Source organism: Canis lupus, chromosome 3 (assembly GCF_011100685.1).
Source record: "Canis lupus familiaris isolate Mischka breed German Shepherd chromosome 3, alternate assembly UU_Cfam_GSD_1.0, whole genome shotgun sequence".
Taxonomy (NCBI): domain Eukaryota; kingdom Metazoa; phylum Chordata; class Mammalia; order Carnivora; family Canidae; genus Canis; species Canis lupus.
Window position 1 is genome coordinate 82,144,215 of NC_049224.1, and position 6,216 is coordinate 82,150,430.

At 33.9% G+C, this 6,216-nt stretch overlaps 1 pseudogene; it reads right to left on the bottom strand.

Annotated features, from left to right (window-relative positions):
- Positions 1 to 3,647: 3,647 nt before the first annotated feature.
- LOC119876112 lies at positions 3,648 to 4,369 on the bottom strand (annotated as a pseudogene).
- Positions 4,370 to 6,216: the final 1,847 nt, after the last annotated feature.

Consider the following 6,216-nt stretch of genomic DNA (forward strand, 5'->3'; position numbering starts at 1 on the left):
ACCTTAATTTTATCATTATAAAATATTGTTACTTTTCATAAACAGTAATAATATACCCACAATTGATGTTATCATAAGACCCAACTAAATTATCTACATGAAAATATTTGTAGACACTTCTTTCACCTGCATCTCATACTTCAGTTCATGGCCTCATTTTCCATCTCTTCACAGATTTCGGACACCTATGGGTAGTTCTAGATCCTCCCTTTTACTCCTCTACCATGTGTATTCAATTATCCAAGTTCTACTAAGTTTACTTCCAACATATCTCTCAATTATACTCTAAATTAATTAATTTATCAAAGTCATGCCCCCAAGAAGATTACAGCAATATAGAGAAGGGAACCAAGTAATCAGGTAATTAAAATGCAGCGTGTTAATGCTAACATAGGGGCTTATATCAAATTATATGTGGAACACTCGACCACTTTGGTTCAGAGGAAATAGGACCAGAAATTCTCAAGTATTAGATATCCTCTAAACTGCACCAGGAAAAAAATAAATCTGAACTCCAGTGAAACTACTACAGTGTCTTCAAATTTAAGGTAATCAATAGCTACAAGCTTTAGAGAAAAGACAAAAATTATTAGTTTTCCTCTCTACACTCTAACTTATCAGACTAAATGAAATGGAGTCCCTGGTTGCAAACAGGAAACAATACAAAAACAAAAAACAAAAAAAAAAAAACCTGTTTTTATAAGATTTTGAAGATGGGAAATGAAATCAAAATGAGTGTCAAGATGCTCATAAGTGACATATAATACATTGGCAAAGCAAACTACTAGGTAAAAAATTAAGGTTCACAGTTGAATTGGTGTTTGAAGAGTCTTTGGAAAAACGTGCATACTTATTTTGGTCATTAGGAAAGAGAATAATAGGAAGAGATAAACATGGAAGAAAAATGCCTCAAAGAGACTCCTGGGCAACCCCATAGTTTGAGACTAGAAGAGGAATGTGCCTCAGGAGAGGTGAGAAGCTCTCAAAAACACATTTCTGACTATGCAATTATAATTTGTTTTTATGGAAGAAACAGAGAAGACAACTTAAAACAACATAGGAGAGGCCCGGGAGCTCTCCAGAAAGTATAACTTTGGGAAATGTATAAAAGATCGAAATAAGAACTCATAAGCTAAGACAAATGTAAATCAGAAGTACATGTCTCAAAAAAAAAAAAAAAAGTAAGGGTTACAGAAGTTTAAGAACAACAAAGGAAAAGTGACTTTAATCTCTGTTCAGACAAGGTAGAAAAACAAACAAACCTGCTTCTCAGAACAACGTTGCACAGTTAACGATTGATAAAGAATTGTTCTCTACAGAACAACTAAATATTTAATAAAACCCTGTCCATCTGTTGTTACCTGAATAGAGAAGAAATATTAACAAAAGAAGTCTCAGATTTTAGCAGAAAATCAGTGCTAAAAGAACACCAGTATGTCCTAGAGTCCTGAACCACATTTCTTAACTCTAGTCCAAAAGCTGCCTATGTCCAGCATCATCTCATTTTCGGTGTCACTTTGCTAAGCTCAGTGATTCCAACTGATATTGTTACATTATGTTTATATTCCAAGAAGTTGTCTCACATTGGAGATAACCATTAACATCTGATGTATTTGTGAAGACTCTATATATCTCATGAATAAAAAGTATACAAGGAATACAATGACTTTCCTTGAACTTTAATTTTGTATTTCTTGATGGCTTGTAAAAGTGCCAAATTTTCATGTAAGAAAATAATGAGAGCCTTAAAACGACTTTGTAATGACTTCTTAAATAATTTTAAATAATTTCTTTTCTACATATTTTTTTAGCAGTCCTTAGGTTCCACATGCATTCTAAGCACAACAATTAAAAAACTCAAGTTGTACATTTCTTTTGTTTTTAACTTCTTTCCTGCAGTTTTCTGTCTCTTTAATATATTCAACTTTGTTGTTTTCATTTTATGCCAGACATTTTTATATAATTACTAGGTTATATAGCACATGTGCAGTAAGCAGTCTCTGAAAATATATCTTTCAAGAATTCAGCGAATGATGTGATGTTTAAGATCCTTGCTCTTCCCATATGCCTATATATAAAAGGATTCAAAAGGATTAGCTGTGATTTTGGACTATGTGTCATAAATATTTATATTTATAAAATGAAAACTTGTTCAACCCTGAAACCTGATTCATTTTATAAGCATCAAATTGTTAAATAGAATTTTTTTCTTAATCCAAAGATTTGAGGTCATCCTATTTTATGATTTTAAATGTGTACTTTTGTTCTTTGTTGTTTTGTTTTGTTTTGTTTTGTTTTTTTCCATTTTAAAATGAATTAGTGCTTTCAGGAGATGGAAGGTACATTTAATTCCTATTGCAGTATAACATATTAATACAAACTTGTTAGCTTAAAGTTAACACATATATAGATTCCAGAAGTTCAAAATAGGTTTACCATGCTGAAATCAAGATGCCATAAGAATTTAATTCCTTTCTCAAGGCTCTAAAGGAGGATATATTCCTTCTCTTTTACAGTTTCTAGAGATTGCACCCATTTCATCCTCAAAGCCCAGCCCACAATGGCCACCCAATCTTGCTCATATCATATTACTTTGATGCACAGCTCTTCTGCCTCTCTATTCCACATTTTAAAAAATACTTATTTATTCATGAGGGACACAGAGAAAGAGACAGAGACATAGAGGAAAAAACAGGCTCCTCTCAGGGAGTCTGATTTGGGACTCGATTTCCTGACTGTGATCACACCCTGAGCTGAAGACAGATCAACCACTGAGCCACCCAGGCATCCATCCCTCTTCCACTTTTAAGGACTTTGTGATTACACAGGACCAACCCAGACTATCTAGAGTAATCTCCCTATGTTAAGGTTAGCTGACCACCAACCTCCATTCCATCTGTGACCTTACTTCCACTTTGCCAGAAAGGTCCAGAGTTCACAGGTTCTGGGGATTACAACATGGATATGCTTGGGATGATATTTTTCTGCTTATGACAGACACAAGAATTGTTTGGAGGACATCTAAAATACATATTTATATTACACAGTGCAATACATATTTGTATTAAAATTATTTCCTATGTAATATGATTTAGGCTGAAGTATTTAATAAAAGTGAGTCAAAACAACTGGGGTCAACAGGACTTGCTTACAGAATGGTAGAGTAAGTAGCTCAGCAACCCCTCTCCATGGCAAAACAACAATTTGATTAATGAAATTCACTGTTAAGTAATTATTCAAAAACCCTCGCAACTTGCTAGAATAGGCAAATTTATTAGTGGCCACTTAGGGCTGGGGCAGGGTGGGGGGTCGGGCAGAAGGGAAATGTAGATTAACTGCTAAGGGGTCCAAGATTAATTTAGGGGGGATATAAATGTCATAAGATATGAGATGGTGGTAATGGTTAAATAGTCCTGTAAATTTACTAAAATATTAAATTATATATTTTAAATTAAGAATTGTATGGTATGTGAATTATATCTTTCTACTTGTTTTTTTTTTTTTTTGCAATTCCTGCATGTCAATTTTTTGCCACTTATCTTTATACTTTCATTTTTTTGAGAATTTACAATTTATTCTTTTTTTCCCCATTTGAAAGTAGTCATTTATTAACTGACCAGATAACAAAAATAATCATGGTAGATACTTCAGTTCATCCTTCTAATAAGCCAATTGATCTGGTCTTTTCCGTTGCCAGCATCTCCACCTTCTACAAAATGGGTGGTCTTTTTCCTCATTCTTCTTCCTTCAGAAGATAATGTGAAGGGCCATAAAAAGTTGTTTGCTTCTTTGAAACATTTTCCAACAGATCTGGTCTAGTGAGTCAGATCCTCCATGCAGATGATGCCATATTTACCAGGAGAGAGGGCAATCAATGTGTTATCTGTCAGGGAAATTCTCTTTTTGGTGATGTTGCCATAACCATGCTTGGAGATCAATTCATTCACCGACTATATATGGTTCCACAATCCTTAACATGTTAACTGAAGCCTTGTTGAGTTTAACAAAGCTGCCACTGAAGATCTGGTGAAGGTGAAGAAGCTGCAACACCTTTCGAAGCTTTGGGCTCACACCATTGATACCTTTGATCCTTATGACAAATGTCATTTTGGGTTCTGCAGGTCCATAAAAGTTGCCAGCTTTTCTCGTCGTCCTCACCATCCAAGTCTCAGTTCTGTACAGTGGCCTATATTCCTTGTGGTAATGCTTAGCTTTTCACAGATAAGCTTCCTCCTTGCCTTTCGAAGCATCTTTTGAGCAAACTTCTTTCTCAGACTTTGATCTTTAACTCTGTGAAATTCCTTCACTTTTTCTGAAAGGTTTCTGGCATGACAGGAACCTTTTTTCCCTTCTCTTATGCACCATCCATGGTTCCACACAGAAAACAGCCAATTTATTCTTTATTATACAGAGATTTAGGGATAGAGCTGAAACTAGCTCTCTACACATTAGGCTTTCTCAAAAATACTACAATGTAATATTTAGCCAAGGACTACTAAATATTACTTAATATTTAGTAATGACACATTCCACAGAATAAAACCTGTGAAAAACAAAAGAAACTGAAATAAAACTAATATCTGTTTTCACAATTAGTCTGTACCATCTTTTAACTTTTGATAAAATTCATCATTTATTTCCAAGGAATCAACTTCCAACTAGAATTTGATTTAATTGCCTAGAGAAGAGGTAACAGGAGTGATATTTTGTTATAAAAATTAAGAAACTTTGGCCTAGTATGAAGGCAACGATGCTTTTCAATTATGTGTGAACAATTTGAGTACATGTGAGCCAGGTTCATAATTTGTTAGGATGGTGAGAAATTTTGAAATAGCACAATTACCTAGAGTCGTAGCATTTTCACTTGCTTTCCCATAAAAGAACCCCAAATGGATCCTACAATAGTTTTGTTGTTGCTGTTGTTTCGTTGTTAGTACAACTACATATTGAGTATATATATAAATATATAAATGAAATTAGCTATTATATTAAAATACTTTGTAATGTGTATTCCATTAAAAACAAGTATCTCATCTAAATAATTTTCGTTTTTTTCCCCCTGATCTTAAGCTATTTTTTCTTACAATACTGAAACAATTATCTTGTTCAGGTGATTACTTCTGCAATAAAGTTTTCTATCATCAGTCAAAGTAGCATAATTTAGAACCATGTGATATGGCAAATAATACCAATGTAAATCTGAGACCCAAAATAAATATAAAAGAAGAGGTTAGGAGTTATCATTGTGCCAATGAAATAATATTCTCTTTGTGCCAATTGTTTGGTAGTATTTACAGAATACTGGTCTTTAGAGCATTTAATAAAGTGGTTTCTAGATCAACATCTTACTTTTCATTTAATTAAAAGATAGTGAGTGATAAAAATATTATAAGAAAATGTAGGGGATCCCAGGGTGGCTTAGTGTTCTGGTACCTGCCTTCAGGCCTAGGTCGTGATCCTGGAATCCCAGGGATTGAATCCCACATCAGGCTTCCTGCGTGCAGCCTGCTTCTCCTTCTGCCTGTGTCTCTGCCTTTCTCTCTATCTGTGTCTCTCATGAATAAATAAATAAACTCTTTAAAAAAAAAGAAAACATATACTCCTCTTGGTAGTTTTTCCTATTAAATAAAAAATACAAGTAGTGATCAATATTGGATTATTTTTTCTAATAACCTACTTGTTCCTTATAAAAGATCTTATAGAGGAAAAAAAAAAAACTAACTGGAATAACTTTCAGAAGAAAGCCACCAAAGAAGTTAGAATGAATGTTCAACCAGAAAAGAGCCTGATTTTAGTTAACTGGAGTTAACTTTTCAGATTTATGAAACCATCTCAAGAGTAGGTAGCAAAAAAGAGTAATAACAGCTAAAAACTCTGACTTTGAGTGTTAATCATTTATTCTTTCCAAAAACCCACTGTAAGTGTACTCAATAATGAAAAAAGGCATCAGGCATCAAAGGAAATAATCACATTGAACAAAAATATTTCTATATTTTTTGGATGAAGCAATTCAGGTGGAAGAGTGATAATTGACTTTAGAATGTGAAGGAAGGCATAATTTGATTGACCAGTTTGAAAGTGACAAGATTGTTGAAACTTTTCTTGCTGAACATTGAGAAAATCAGGTTAGCTGTGGGAAACTCTGGTCTGCTGCTCTTCTACCTTAAGCAGCCAGGCAACTACCATTACCTCTCCCCATCCACCCAACTCACTTCC